Below are 17,234 nucleotides of genomic sequence, written 5' to 3' on the forward strand. Positions count from 1 at the left end.
AAAATGGATAAACAGAATTTAATGAAAATCGGTATGTAAATTCGGGGAATAAAGAACTGCAGTCTACGCTGTAAATAATTTTATAAGATGCCCTAATGTGACAGAGTCGAAAGAAAACTGAATGTGAAGGCCTACAATACAGACAGCTCATAAAATTGATCATCACTAACATTATATTGACCATTGTTTGTCGTGATATGCTTTGTGTCTTCTGTTGCAACTCATCACCGATAGATGGAATTACTGCTCTGTAACGAGTATAACAGCCTGCCTGAATATTGGCGGGATGTAGAATGGGAGTTAGGTATCTCTCCTCTTTAGTATGGCATTCCTCTGGTTCATACATTTTCTGACACTGCTGGTACGCAACACACTGGTTCATCACAGTATTCCACCTATTCAATCCCTACTCTGAGGTACTGGTTGTAATGACTTAACGGAATAATGGCAGAGGAATGTTCACGGCTGGTCATTCCAGCTCTTGAATTTTCGACTGTTAGTGGTTGGCTCCGTTGTACCATTCGTTAAAAGTGAGAAAATGTGCGGTTTTTCATTTGGTGGAGAATACGATAATATAGATTTTAATCGCTACATTCCTATTGACGTCGTTGTAATGACTACGTTGATTTCAAATGAAAAACCACAAAGTCAGCCTTTCTGAGAATTCCGTAGCGAAGCACAGGTATATTAGCTAGTAATAAATATAATAAAAATCCATGAAGACTGACCTAGAAGATTTATGGGAGGTTTGATTCCAAAGGGCTACATAAGGGAGATGGAAGAGTATTTTAGAGAGATTAAGACACTAGAAGGCCGGAGATTGAAAATTGTCATGAGATATTTAGAAGGAAACTAAAACATTTGGCTCTAAGTATTTAGATTTTCGTTCAAGAATTTTGAGGAGTTTCGAATAGCCTTTTTGAATCAATATTGGAGAATCGAGTCCCAGTAAAATTTGGGACTAGAATGATATTAAAATATATGAAAATGCAGATCAAGCTAGATGCATCGACTACTTCGTATATTAGTTCCACCATATGAAGGAGTTGGACTCTCCACCCTCAGAGATCGAGCTAATACGCGCTATTGAAAAGCAATTTCCGCCTGATGTCCAAAAATTATTAGCAGCCGCAAACATTCAATCAGACATCCAAGCGGAAGCAATGTGTAGACAGTTAGATACCACATCAGTACAGAATATGCCAAGAACAACCCCTGGGAACGAACAAGTAGTTCAGACGCTCGAACCTATGACTCCAGAACGGCAATTTTAGACTGATAGACGGAGGAAAAAACCATATGGAAGAAATAGAGAATGGAACGAGTGGAGAAGATAGGTGGATCACTGGACGTATCATAGGGGAGAGACCGAAATAATCCAGAAGAAGACAGGGGATACCGGCGCAAGTAGCCTTAAAACTATCAAACCGATGGAGAATGAATGGAAACCAATAAAATAAAAATTCTGGACACATACAATTCCGAAACTCACAGCATAAGAGAGAAGACCGGAATGCTATGAACAGAAGGTATTTAGAGGACCTGCAGAGAAAAAAGGCAGGAAATACTAAGATGGGAGCAAGCTATAAAGGAACAAAACACCGAAACTGGCTGCGCTGGAGCTGAAAGCGAAGAGTATCAGCGAAGCCCTAGAGTAGATAACAGGGAGAGTAATTTAAATATAAACGCTACGCCGTACGAACAAATCATTGAAGGCTTATTATGCAATTAAAATCATTTAGTATTTGAATACGCACTAAGAAACTAATAGGCACTAATAGGGACTGCCAGACAGATGGATGTGCGCGGCAAGCGGGTTAATTATAACTCAGTGTCCACTACCTTATAAAAAATATGTACCCATACTACCCTTCCTAAAAGCACATGCAAAGTCTCCACTACTTGCCGTAGTGTTGCACAAATCCGTTAGTCACGACGAACGGCATTTTGTGCGTATTTCCGCCAATAATTATGTTAATAATTAAAAATAAAGGAAATTATTATCAGATAAGACAACAAGGCTTGTACAAATAGTTTTTTAAATAATTCCTAGTTCCAGCTGGGCTAAAGTGGAATAAAAATGTCATGTTTACTCCAAAAGTAGGGAGGGGGTGGTGGTGGAGGGTGGGACCGTCCCTCCTCGCCCCACCCCCTAATCGCCGTTACTGTTCATAAGCACCCCAAAGATGCAGAGAAGGAAATTTAATAACTTATTAATTTATACACGTGTAGACATTCCGCTCGATAATAGAGATGCTTGTATGAAACCAAAACTAATACTGTTAGGTGAAATACGTGTGTAGAAGGCATACGTCTGTTTGGAGCTTTGGCTGCATTCCGACCAGTTTAACCAGATTAACATAATGGCTGTGTATTTGTCGCTGCTGAACACACTAGTCATTGCCGATATGCTGACAGCAAATATAGTGCGGCTGTACCATACACCAGCCTAGAACTATGCGGTGGAAAGCGATGTTTACTATTGCAAGGGGTGCATTAGATCAGTAGCGCTGAGTAACGTGCTGCGAGCGACAGGCTGGTTCTTATCTCTTTATATTCTGGCGTAACCTACCCGCTGGCAGTAGTGCCCCTGTGAAAATCAGTTGCTAGACATCTTATTCATCACTTATGCATGCGGAACAATTGTAGGTAGAAAGTACGGCGCTCGGGAGCCACCTGGTATATAAACCAAGACCGTATAAACCATCTATTGATAAGATCTACCGATAAGGAGCATACAAAAATTCGCATTGTTGTATCGAACGAACTTAAGGAGGAGTTGGTATGGCATGTACACCGGGTTATTGGACATGCAGGTGCGAAGAACGTAGCAGCCAACTTAAGTCAAAATGTTACCGAAATTTCTGTGCTATATTTTATTATTAGTGATTGGTAGCATCAAAACCCTCCCACAGGTCTTGTTTCGGAAAAGAAAGCAGAAGACAGTCATGAATACTGATGTGCTAATTTTCTTTAATGGAGGTTTGTTTTATTAAAGTAATGTTAGAAAACATTCCAATGTAAGGTCTTTCTTTGTAGATTAAGCTGTCCGTAATATTTATATCAAGTACGTAACATTTCTGGTGACCGCAACAGGATTCAATTTCCGATGGAGGAGCTAATTAAGTGAAATAAGGGAAGATCGCAGATATGCAGATTATTTACGCGAGCTCATGGCGTGTTTCAAACAAAAGTATCTGAAGCAGTTCTGGATGCGAAAGGAAGGTTGACATCATTCCGTATTTTAGAAGATAAGGCAATGAGAACGTTATCTTTAGATGATGAAGTTCAATCACTCTGGGTTGTTGAAAGAACAACAGAAGAAGAAGTAGATGGCAATGAATTCGATACGGCAGAATCGTACCGGGAGAAGTGGCTACAGGCTAAGGTTAGATTCGAAGATACTTTTAAAATTAATTCATCTGCTGGTGGTGATACCGTTGCAAATGAGATCGAGACTACCAAGAAATGGAACTTCAATTAGCCCAACCTACAACTTAAACAGTTCGATGGGGATATAAAGAACTTGATTGGGTTCTGGAGACAGTTTAAGAAAATAAATGACAATAGTAATATCGACTTGGAAGACAAATATCAACGTCTTTTACAGGCTACTGTTCTAGCTTCTGTGGCCAGAGAGGTGGTTGAGAGTTTCCCTCCATCCGGAGCGAACTATCAAAAGGCAATAGATCACCTAAAATCGAGGTATGTCACGGAAGAATTACTCATAGCAATATAAGTCCGTCAACTTCTAAATCTGGTTCTATTTCAAGCCACTGAAGGTTAATTAGGCTTGGTATTGGGAGCCTCTATGATAAATTAGAAACACAACTGAGAAGTTTGGATTCTTTAGGAGTTACTTGTGATAAGAATGTAGCAATGATGTATCCTCTACTTGAGTCTGCATTTCCAAAAGAGGTTATGAAGGCATGGGAGAAAGTTCATGTGTCTCATATAGCACGCAAAGATCACGACCATCATCTAAGCAAGGTGCTACCATTTCTAAAACAGGAAGTAGAGAGCGAAGAACGTTTGTCGCTTACTCGCTCTAGTTTTATAATGAGAAGGGAGGGCATGCCATCCAAGCAAGGTAAACAAGAGTCACTTTCCACTGCTGGTGCTTTATATACAGGAGAGGGTCAGAAAACTGAAACTGTTTGTATCTGGTGAGACAAGAATTTTCATAGATCTTATTGTTTTAAAGTGAGGAATCTCAAGTGTGGAGAAAAGAAAGATATATTGAAGAAAAGGGGTACGTGCTTTTGTTGTTTATGGAAGAGGCATAACTCAAATAAATGTAAAGCATTTGTGAAGTGTATGATTTGCTTAAAAAGAGACCATTGTGTTATTTTATGTCCTGATTTAGTAACTAAGAATGCGGAGAGAGAAAATTCAAAGGAAAAGGATATTCAAAACACAGAGACTTAAACTGCCCACCAAAACACAGAGACATTATTACAAACTCTTTTTGTGAAAGATTCAGTTGGGGAACGACCTGCAAAGCTTGCATGAATTTTGTTAGATTTTTGGTCACAAATGTCTAACATAACCAAAGAATGGGCTAAGAAGTTAGGACTCAAAAAATTTGGAGAAAGAGTGATGTTCATTTGTCTTTTTGGGGTGTAAAGGCTATCAATGTTTATGATGTAACACTGCAAAGGCTAAAAGGGGATTACAAATGCACAGTCTTGTGATAGTACATATATCACACCCCCGAATTATATGTAGAAGTTAGAGATATTATTGTCAGTATTCGATTTATTATTATTATTATTATTATTATTATTATTATTATTAGTATTTCATTTGTATATTTTGCCATTTATATTGGCAAGCTGGAAGATATCCACATATGTAGGTATGAGTAATTTGTTTTGCATGAGTGGGAAAACATTGCTTTAATAACTCTGGTAATTTGAATGAGTCATATGGCTGCCCCAGTGCTTGTTGTGATGTACTTGTGTCGGGAAATTCATGAGTCATGTATATATCCCAGCCTGATGAGATGAGCTTGTTGTTGTACCAGGGAAATTTGATGATTCATGTAAAACTCCCGAGAGTTTGTTATTGTCTTGGGAGGAAGAAGTAGTTCAGGGCTTGGTCTTGACAAGAGGTTCACTCATGATTGATGGGCAAGCACCAATCCAGACGTTTCATCTGAGAGGAGGGGGATGTTGATGTCTATAAAGGTTGATCATACGGCGGCAACCAAGTGGATTGTAAGGAACATTGTAAGGGTGATTGTAGAGGTGATTGTAAAGGAACGAGAAGGAAGATAACTACAACTACAACGACAACTGGCAGACTGTACGGGAAGGAAGTGATGCTGATACACGGTACTGGAGTGACACGGCTGCAATGGACTGGACTTCAAACGTTCGTGGAGCGTAGTCTTGTTATGTTCGTTGAAAGTGGATGATTGTGGAGAGTGCTTGCGCATTAAGTATTATAGCACTTGTGGCGGCTTAGCATTATATGTTGGTGAAAGCTATCTCAGACTTTCCATAAATTATGTTGAGGATCGACAGACGTGTGTATATATCTTTACAACAAGTGTTAAAATATGTGAACACAGTAGTACAAGGTACAGTATCTGTGTGATGTGATAACTGCCGATTATGAGAATCGGTAAGTCGAATTGATATAGAGACAGTGAAGGGTATTTATCTTCATACTTGTACATTGTTCATGGGACTATTTACAAATGGTAGCTTAGTTCTCACTTTCGTTTTCCCACGGTTTTCATTATTGTTGTTGTTGTAAATATGGAGTCTTCCAGCAATATTTTATGTGTGTATTATATGTATAATGCTGTATGTTGATGAGGTGCTCATGCACGGAATTTGTTCAGAATATAGTTAGCTATTTTAGAATCAGTGTTATTGATGAACCTAGGTGCAGTTCCTACCTAATTAGTCGTTTTCAGGAGGTTAGGTAAGGCCTGCAGCAGATGTACCAGTACGCAGCATTATGTACACGCCCTGGGATATACAGTTTATCATGCTCTTATCTAAATTCGAGGGATCCATTCTGGTGAACTCTGGCGCCCATACTACGGACATTTCGGTTAATTATGCTTATTAATTTTATTAAGTTTTTGAGTTATTTAACAGAGTGTAACAGAGTGACAACCACCATGATCAAATCCCAACTCAAGTACCGAGTAATTCATCAGAAAGCTTTCATCCTAAAACTTATTCTTTTCCTCTTACTTGCTCCGCAGAGCTTGAAAATATTTAAATAATAACATAATTATTACGATTTAAAGGAGGAAATGAAGTGAACCACCATAAGCTTAAGCAAACACTTCATATATAGTACTTAGTTGGGAGCTCCGCAACGTAAATATACTTTTACTAACATGGAAACTTCAAAAAACAGCATTAAAGCAAACATTAATATCTTTCATACACTCGAATTGAAACACCAAAGATATGAGTATTACATAAAAGTATTACATACAGTAGATATGATGAAGTCCAGATTTTTTTTAAACTCTTAAAAATTTTAAGCTCGAAAAGTCCGAAAGATCAGCTGTAGAAAATCTCACATATCGTAGCGTTTAGTAGTGTCCATGTCTCTTAACACTATAATTAGCAGCCTTCGATGGGGTAGGTTAACCATTATAGATATGCTTGAAGCTACTTACAAGGTCAGACGCAAGAAAAAATGAAATCTCTTTAAAGATAACAAACCAGTTCTTCAGGCCTTTACGCCCTGATGGAGAAATGGTTATCCGGGATCAAATCCCACAATCATTTTCCTTCTCTTCACGGATAATTTATCCTCAAACCAGGATCAGAAGCGTAGTTTTCAAGGCGTCTTCTTCCAATTCAGCAACAAGAATTAAAAGAAACTGCAATCGATTTCATTATTGACAAGCCACGATCACCGGCCTAGCAGGGTTAACTACTTCCCGGCTAGATAGCAGCACCGCTTGGTCACCTCGTACGACTGGTTCAAACTCGAACGCCAGATGGCTCACCATTACCAAATCAGAGAAAGTTCAAGGAATCTTGAGATTTGAATTCACCGTGAGGCAGACAGTAAGAGACGCATGAATAAAATGCTGAACTGATCGTACCATAGCGAGGAATAATACTAAATCCATTACAACTGGAAACCAGGTTAGGTTGGACAATGATGGGTCAAGGAGAGCTGTTTAAGGCCAATCGGTTACTAGTCAGTCTCGCATGTAGTAAGGCAGTGGATATATCAGATAACAGGAAGTTAGCTGAGAAGAGGTTGGAAGCAGTCGCTAGAAGATTACAAACTCAAACAAGCTTAAAGATTGCGATGATGTGCTTCAGGACTGGAAAGAATGTGGAATCGTGGATACTTTAAAGGAGAATCACAAAACGTCAGGACACTGTTTACCACACAGTGCAGTAATTAAGGAATCAGATTTGACTACTAAAATTAGGTCTGTGTTTGATGCCTCAGAGAAAGACAGACATGACAATTCACTGAATAAATGCTTAGATAAGGAACGAAATTTAGTTGAAATAATTCCTAAACTTCTGTTACAGTTCGGAAGGCATGCCATGGGAGTCACAGGTGATGTTAAGATAAGCCTCTGTGAGAATAACACTGATTTTTAAAGATTTTTCTGGTGAAAAGTTTTTTCCAAAGATGAGATCATCACGTTGCGATATTGCAGAGTAGTGTTTGGAGTTACGTCCAGCCCATTCCTATTAGGAGCGACACTATTATATCACCTGAGTAAAGTTCCGGCTGAATATATGGAAATTACTAAGAAGCTGCAGAATTCTTTCTGTGTGGACAATTATGTCACTAGCTGTGAAACCAAAAAACAGCTGACCGAGTTCATTGACAAATCTACTACAATATTGAGTTCAGCACATTTCGATTTTGAGTATGGGTGAGTTCTTTCACACCGGAAAAATCAGAGTCAGAGAATATTGTTCCAATACTTAGTATTATGTGGGATGTTGGGACAGATGAGTTGTTTTGCAATGTCAATACAGTGGAGATAATGACACTTTCAACTTCTAAAAGAAGCTTATTTCAGTTGTACAGCTTATTTTTAATCCAATTGTTTTTCTATGTCCTTGCTTGGCCTACCAAGCGACCGCTGCTCAGGCCAAAAGCCTGCAGATTATGGGGTGTCGTGTGGTCAGCACGACGAATCCTCTCGGCCGTTATTCTTGGCTTTCTAGACCGGGGCCGCTATCTCACCGCCAGATAGCTCCTCAATTCTAATCACGTAGGCTCAGAGGACCTCGAACCAGCCCTCAGGTCAAGGTAGAAATCCCTGACCTGGCCGGGAATCGAACCCGGGGCCTCCGGGTGAGAGGCAGGCACGCTACCCCTACACCACGGGGCCGGCTTTTTCAATGTCCAGTAATATTAATTCCTAAATTCTTGATGCAAGAAGCCTGGAAAGAAAAATTTGAATGGGACGAAGAATTACCAGTGCAAGTAACGAACAGATTCCATGCTTGAAAAAAAATCAGGATACCAAAAATTCTTGTACCAAAGGAATGTGATAGTGAGGAACTTACCGTTCATGTGTTTGCTAGTGCCAACAAGTTGTCATATGCTACATGTACACTGATTTAGCAAATGTCATGGGATAGTCACCTAATAGCGTGTGGGGCCTCCTCTGGCCCTGCGAACTGCAGAGAGACACCGTGGAAGTGAGTCGACAAGTCCCTGGTAGTCCTCTGGATGCAGCTGACACCAAATCGTTTGCAGAGTGGCCGCCAATGCTGGTCTGTTCGTTCCATGGCACGGAGCCTGCGTTCCAGAACATCCCAGATATGCTCGATAGGGTTCATATTGGGGCTCGTGGGTGGCCATGGCAGACGTTGGACCTCCTCTGCATGTTCCTGGAACCATTCCCGGGCAACGTGGGAGCGATGTGGAGGCGCGTTATCATCTTGAAACACCGCAGGGCCGTCTTGAGGCTGGAAGGCCAAAAATGGTTGGAGATGACCTCCGAGCAGTTCAACATACCGCGTACCATTCAAAGTCTCTTCCAGAACAACTAGAGGGCCCATTCCATACCAGGAAAATGCACCCCAGACCATAACAGAGACATCAGCGCCCTGGACCACACCTTCGAGGCAGGCGGGATCCATCGCGGTGCCTCCCATCAGCATGGTGCAGTTGAAATCGTGATTCGTCCGACCATATCACGCTACGCCATTGTTCCAATGTCCATCTTCGGTGACTGGCGACAAATGCGCGTCGTTGTGCCCGATGACGTTGGGTTAACAGTGGCACCCGTGTGCGGCGCCGGCTCCCATACCCCATAGAACCCATGTTCTTACGGTTTGTGCACTGGGAGACGTGTCTAACACGGCCTGTGTTGAATTGAGCCGTGATTTGTTGCACGGTTGCCCGCCTGTCACTATTGACAATCCGTCTCTGAAGTCGCCGGTCACAGTCATCGAGGGTAGCTGGACGGCCGGTCGTTAGTCTGTTCTGGACGGTGACACTCGCATTCAACCATTCACGATACACCCTGCAGACGGTTGATCGTGTGAAGCCGAATTCCCGCACCACTTCCGAAATCGCACTTCCCATCCGTCGGGCACCAACCACCATACCCCGTTTGAACGGTGTCAGCTCACGACGACGACGTTCCATGTTACACCTGTCACTTGCACAGCCACTGCTCACATGATCTCCTATACAACTGCCGCTGGCACAGAGGGCGTGTGGTGCGCAGACAACACACTTGCGCATCAGTGCTCCGCTATCCCATTACATTTGCTCAGTCAGTGTATATACCCAAGGGCAGAAAAGTACTGAATTGAGTCACTACAGTTGGTGCAAGCTAAGGCTAGGGTTGCACCTTTAGGACCAATAACCATACCCTACCTGGAATGTTGGCTACAGTCATTGCCACTCGGATAGGTACACAAATAAAAGGAGGTACTGAACTTCCAAGACTGTAAAACATACTATGTCAGAGGGCAAAATACAACTCAGCCCTGGTCAAACACCCCCATATTTCTGCAATACCAAAGGAACCCCGTGAAATATATTCAATCGGCTTATTCGGACGCCTACCCACAGCCCAGAAAGGTCACAGATTCATTTTGGTATTTCTAGATGTATTGAACCCTTGGACTTACCATTCCATCGTTGGTCGGCCACAGCTGCTACAGCAGAGCAATATTGAACTCTTAAATCTTGGGTCGTTGCGGGAAGAAATTCGGTCACGATCTTAACCAAACGATGGGCCTCAGAACAGAGCCTAACTACTTGAAATGAGGAGCAAATATGTGCTTACTAACTTTTATTAAATTCGAAATGGCACGACGACATTATTATTTTATATAAATCATTGGAATAAAAAATTATAAATTATTTATTTTTGAATGTTTCAAACGCAGTCACATTGCATAGCGTTGATTTATTTCTCACAATATCGAAGAGTTGCTTCGGGGAAAGTAATAAATTAGTGGACAGCGAAACAAAAAAACTGCAAGAGGAAAAACCTGAAAACCGGGCACCTATTACTCCAAACGAGAAATGGGAATTAATCCACACGATCCGTGGAAAATCTGACTTTCAACGAGTAGAACGCCTGATTTCCTGTCAATTAAGGTTATCCACCAGTTGAATACCCTTGCGGATACTGAACACCCGCCGAATGGACCCTTAATCGAACCAAATTGACTATCAGTTGCTTTGGATAGGTTGCGAAATATTATGGGAAAGCATGGTGTTCAATACCAGTTATCAGCAGCATTCAAAATTGAAATAAAATTTCACCATGTATTCGTCATTCATGACACCCTTAAGTGATAAAATAATCCCGATATTAAACGTGAATCACCCAAACAGCTGTTCAAAAGGAACCAACAACATCATGATCCGCGAGGATCTTACGTTACGTCGTTCTGAAGGAACAAAACTGCGAAATGCAGGAAACACTTATTCATCACGCATTTAGAAGAAATGCCAAACACTGAAGTTAATTAAAAAGTGGTGAATCACTTGAAAAGTATTATCAAACTGATTTTCAGGTTAGAAATGGTTACGTTACGCTTAATAAAATTACCAGTCCACATTGAAAAATACAACTTAAGGAATTCTTTCCTTCTTAAACAATGACTACCATTACAGATCCATCTAGTTATTGTTTGTCCCAACACACAACCTACAATGTTATCACTTAATCGAACTCACTACGTATAAAAATGAAAGAACGACAAAGATTGAAAATAAAATATATCACAGGCTGACGAATCGAATCCGTGTTCGTAACTCAAGTCTCACACTAATACATTGAGTGTCAATATGCACACTATCAAAGCGAAACGGACGTCAGAACGACAAAACAATTAAGTCCGTAAAATAAAATAAAATATCGAAGTTATTTGAACTCAACACGCATGGAGAATTACAGTAAAATATTCAATCACCGTTAGGTCGATATCCAATGTTGGGCAACCCTCATTGCCGATAACGGTCCCATATCTTAGGGAGCCCCTTCCAGCTGTTGGGAGCCGCGCGCAAGATTGGCCTCATTATTACCGAACTAACCCTCTTCATATTTCGTATTTTACTGTAGATGCTACCATCACCCAGGTCACTTCGCAAAAACATGTAATCTGAGACTTGAGTATGTACAGCTGACATCCCAAACCTATCGTCGGGCTTACTTAAAGTCTGTACCCCCTAACACTAATCTCTATGTACACAATACCTTGCTAATTCTATCGTCGAGCGTGAACTAGGACATCTCATCATCACTATACTCCTAGGATAACATGTTAAGTCCTAATTCTATATTCGGGCGGACATTGGGTCGTATTATGCTTCCCCTAGCATATCAGGCGAACTAGCAATTTCCAACAAACCCTGACATTTCAGTTGTAAACCTGGTCAGACTAATAACACACAAAGGAACAACGTCTCTTACTATTAAACGAACGCAAGTCGGAAAATGCAGCAAGTCTCTATCTCGTTACAAAACGTGAACTCGAAAATAAATATTGTGTGGTGAGCAAACCCCCAACTCAAACACGACCTCAGCATGCGCAATGAAGTTTTTGGGAAGAGTAATAATTCCCAACACACGTCTACCATTTTGTGGCTGTTGTCCAAAAATAATATTCATCACCACACCATTGGAAACTCTCAAATCGCCTACCGTCATTTTAGTTATTTATATCCATGACTATCCAGTGAAATGAAATTCAATAAATTTACACGGTCAAACAAGACCAACCGTGTATTCTAAATGCTCTTTTATCCTTGAGGTCACATTATCCTAATATTCATACTAACTTTACGTAACTGGTCGCTTGACTTTTACTACCAAGATTTTTAATCTTTACTAGAATCGTTTTTCACTTGGGATCTTACTAGAAATCTACTGTTCATCACACAGTAGTCGTCTCAATTTTCGGATTGTTAGCGGAATACACTACAGCCTGCCGCATAAAATCTCACATTTAATATACAGCCTGTCTCATAAATCCTTCCTCGGCAAACATAGCCTGTCTCAAAACTCATTCTCCTCGCCTTATCCCGGCGGTATTACTTAAAATCCAGGCTGCCTTTCACCTTCAATATTCCTACCACTCTCATCTCCACATATATAAATTCTTCGCTCTCAATACATTTTTCTTATATTTCAAGACCCTTTTCACATTTCAATCCTCTTGTGAAAAGCAATAACCATTATAAAATACACCTCTTTATTTTTACTGTTACTACAACTTTCGGACCTCGAGAATACAAGAACACACTGTGATTTTCCATATCATCGACATACACGATATCACAAAATTTTACTTCCCATGAATAACACATAACTTTATCGGATTTCACTGGAAATTTTCTAAATGCCTGCGGTCCTTGTAAGACATACTGGTTAAATGCACTTTTAATATAGGAAAATTTTATCCCGCGGTAGACATCATTATTATTATTAATAATAATAATAATAATAATAATAATAATAATAATAATTTCGACAAAAATTTCTGAATTCAAACGCTATTTGAAATTAAGACATTCGCCACGACTACTTTATCATGATCACCTTCCTAAATTTTCTCACTTCGGACAATATCTCGAAGAACAATAACGCAGGATTCAAACCTCGCATTTTACAGTTTCTTGACGTGAATTTTACAAAACTAAAATTTTCACATGCTGACCAAAATTATAATACTTTACAATAATAATTACAAATATCAACCCGACACTCGCCTTGAAATATTGGTACCGGGCGAGTTGGCCGTGCGCGTAGAGGCGCGCGGCTGTGAGCTTGCATCCGGGAGATAGTAGGTTCGAATCCCACTATCGGCAGCCCTGAAGATGGTTTTCCGTGGTTTCCCATTTTCACACCAGGCAAATGCTGGGGCTGTACCTTAATTAAGGCCACGGCCGCTTCCTTCCAACTCCTAGGCCTTTCCTATCCCATTGTCGCCATAAGACCTATCTGTGTCGGTGCGACGTAAAGCCCCTACCAAAAAAAGATATTGGTTGGGACAAACAACAGTCTAACTACAACATAATACAAAATATAGACAGACCTGCACTGATGTCATCTTCAATATTCTGGCTACATTTAGCCAGCTGCCCTCATGCTTAGCCGCACATGGATACAAGGAACATCTTCTTAAATATATCTATCTTACAAATACTGCCTTTTCACACGTTATTAAATAACAACACAAATCACGCACTTCCTTCGTTATGATTTTGTACAGCAAACCTCCTTCGTTCTGCAGTCGACCGCAACTGTTTCCATTCTCCCCAGACTCGGCTTTCATTCACCCTAATACAACAGGTGTTCAACAGATAACGAAATCAGAACTACTCTGATTAGCTTCCCAACTCCCTTAACAATTTGCAACACACACGAGGTGATACAATAAAATCAGCTATGTATTTAAACAGACGCCTATGCTTTCACAGTTTTGTCGGCGAAAGTTCAGAAAAATTTCTATCACCTTCCCTTTCTAACAGTAGATGTGAACCATAGCTACGAACATGTACTAAGTTATTTGGAGATCACATTATACACTTTTCTGCCGGCGATGGGCGTGAGCTTCCGCTGCTTCAGAAACCAGACCGACACTGAGAAATATGCAGAGAGGGTTTCTTTTCTAATCTTATGAGGTGACGCTACTCACACCACTAAGCTTGATTATGCAATCTGCTAATTTCGCGTCCAATAGACCGATTTTCATGAAACTTGTTCCAGAATTCCGGACAGACTTGCGACTTATTTAGAGGTTAATCTCATAATTTTACCACACTCGCGACAGGTGAAATAAATTATTTCTGCCCGGGCGTTCCGCGGGTTTTCTTCATCCATTGATCTTGGCACGTGGAGCTAGTCCACTGATCGGGCGCAGATTTGTACCTAGGCTTAACTGCATTTATATTTAACCTAGGGTTTTTGTCTTCACGTAGGGTTTAATAATAATTTAGATTATTTATTTCTGTATTTACTGGGTTGCCAAAATCTCTTGTTACGAAGAATTCCGTGAATTTGAAGAATTGTTGAGTACTCGAAGTCCACCGAGGTGTCACGGTATTTCACGAGCCTGCCGCGGGTGAGTTCGTTCCCATGCGACAGAGAGGCTTTTGAAACGCAACATGGCTGCTCTCACAAATAAAAGTAGCTTGTTATTTGAAATAAATATTGAGAAAATAATTTTCTCATCGTAGAATCATGAGTTCAGTATGTATGTATGCATGTTGCGTACTCGGCCCGAAGGCTGGTGTGATCCTCCACAGCCACATCAACAGCTGTAATAGATAACCTAGATGTCACTGAAGAGGCATGCTAGGGCATGCTTTCCTCATTGAGCCTCAAGTTGCTATAATATGTCTGCCAAGCCCACAGAAATGCACGCACCAACCGACACTATGAGCGATATATTCACACCATTCATAACACGGACTGGCTGCGCAAGGAGTGGCATTACTAGTATCGCTCATATCTCGGTCACTTTCACTTTATCAAAACCAAGGATGAGACAGAGACAGATTAATAAAAGTAAGAAATTGCTCTAGCCAATACCGGAAGATACGTCTTGCCAGCAAAATATTTTCAAAAGTTGTATCGTTACAACCAATTCAGAAAGCGGAATCGAAATCAATAATTTGTAGGTTAGGAAAACTTGTTATGCCACAATTGGGAAACCTGAACTTATCCTGAAAGATAGAGGAACCCAATTCACTTGAGTTTAATTTCAAGAAGCTATGATAAAGTTAGGAATAATACACAGGATCACGTCGGTACGACATCCTGAAGAAAATGTGGTTGAATGAACTATTACGGAGATCTCTTAAATTCTCCAGGTTATACTGTTTTTCATGCCATTAGAAATGGTTAAATGCAACTCTGATCATCGAGGAGCGGATTAACAACGTAGTTCATTACTCTACGGGGCAAACACCAAGAATCCTTCATTATAACTAAAGGCCTAGACGTCCATGGAATGGAATTGTGGAAGAAATGAATGGTACACAATGTTCACCTGAAGAAATAATCCAGAAAGCCGAAGAGAACATTGAGAATCATCCCAGTTATCGTTCGAGGAGACTACTGCGTGAGAAATATGTCATAACGCTTTGCAAGTGAATGATTTGGTTTCGATCAGAAAGTCAGCAACATCGAACCCATCAATTATTTTTTTTAATTTGCACATCGCATTATTAAATTACTGGTGAATAAAATATATAACGTCCAGAGTCTTGACGGAGCAAATGTTTCAAATGAAAACGGTGCTAATTTGAACTTATATCGTATAGCAAACAAGTAAATGTCATGAAGAGGTCAATGAGGAGAGCGACGATGACTGAGATTCGTAAGACAAAGAATGCAGGGAATGCTGGTAACAATATAAGACCATAAGAGAAGACTCATTATCAATAAGGCACCAGCTGCTCGAGAAGAACAGTAGGCTACGGCAACAATACTGTCAGCTGATCACAAAGAAATCGCATCTATTGTCTTGAAGAGCAATTAGTTGAACGAATGAGGAAAATGTCCCATCAAAAGAAATTTCAGATTTATTCTCAAAACAATATATATGGTTCCTCAATATATACTAGTGCCCGAAAGTTAAGCATAATAACTAAACGAGGCCATAGCGCTTGATAGGAATGTCAGACGAATTGCTGAACAAACGGAAGCTGAATCACACACTATATGTCACACAACTTGTCCAGAATGACGGTGTCAGAATGGTTCTGATAGCTAAGGTACACCTTTGATAACAACTAACAAAATTTGGCATATCTTCCACAACTAAATTTGCTGTTAATAGGGTGTATGGTTACCCCTAACGGCCACACATGCTTCCCATTGACGTGCTATGAGATGGTCGAAGAGCTCTTGTGGCAGTCGATCCCATCCCTCCGAGAGGGCGATGTGTAGGTCTTGGAGGGTCCTTGGTGGAGGCTGACGGGATGAATTTCGTCTCCGCAATGCATCCCAGGCATGTTCTATAGGATTCAGTTCCGCAGACATCGCTGGCCAGTCCACGCGATGAATGTCTTCTCCATCCAGAAATTCATCCACCAGAGCAGCTTGGTGCGGTCGGGCATTATCGTAAGAGGAAATATGGACCAACCGCACCTCCGAAGAGTCGAACATGTGGTTTCAGTACCTCATCCCTGTATCTCCGAGCGTTAACAGTGTTCGTAGGACCACCCATGAAGATGTGCAGGTCCGTACGGCCATTCAGCATGATGACGTCCCACACCATGACGCCACGACCACCATACCGGTCCCTTTCCACGATGTTCCTGTGGTTGTATCGGCTACCCGGTTTCCTCCAGATTAATGACCGATGGGAATCGTTCTGCAAACTGAGGCGGAATTCATCTGTAAAGAGCACATGCCTCCAATCATTCATGGTCCAGTTTCGATGCTGACTGCTCCACAGTAAACGGGTCCGTCTCTGTGTGGGAGTGAACAGGACGCACACTGCTGGACGTCGGGCAAACAGCCCTTCTGTTCTGAGCCTCCGGTACACAGTTTGCCGGGAAATAGCAACCCCTGAGATGGCTGCAAGCTCCGCCGACAATTGTCTTGCAGGTGCAGGGAACACTCCTTTCCTATACAGAGTGAGTAAGGTTGGTGGGTGCATATGTCGTGCGATTTGCGGCCTATTTCCTGTTGCCCTGCCTACTCGTAACTTATGTTTAACTTTTGGACACTAGTGTATTTTTTGTGTTTGCTGGGAAACTTACGTGATATTTCCCTCATAGGATATTAAAAA

The sequence above is a fragment of the Anabrus simplex genome, chromosome 6 (genome assembly GCF_040414725.1).
Source record: "Anabrus simplex isolate iqAnaSimp1 chromosome 6, ASM4041472v1, whole genome shotgun sequence".
Classification (NCBI taxonomy): Eukaryota; Metazoa; Arthropoda; class Insecta; order Orthoptera; family Tettigoniidae; genus Anabrus; species Anabrus simplex.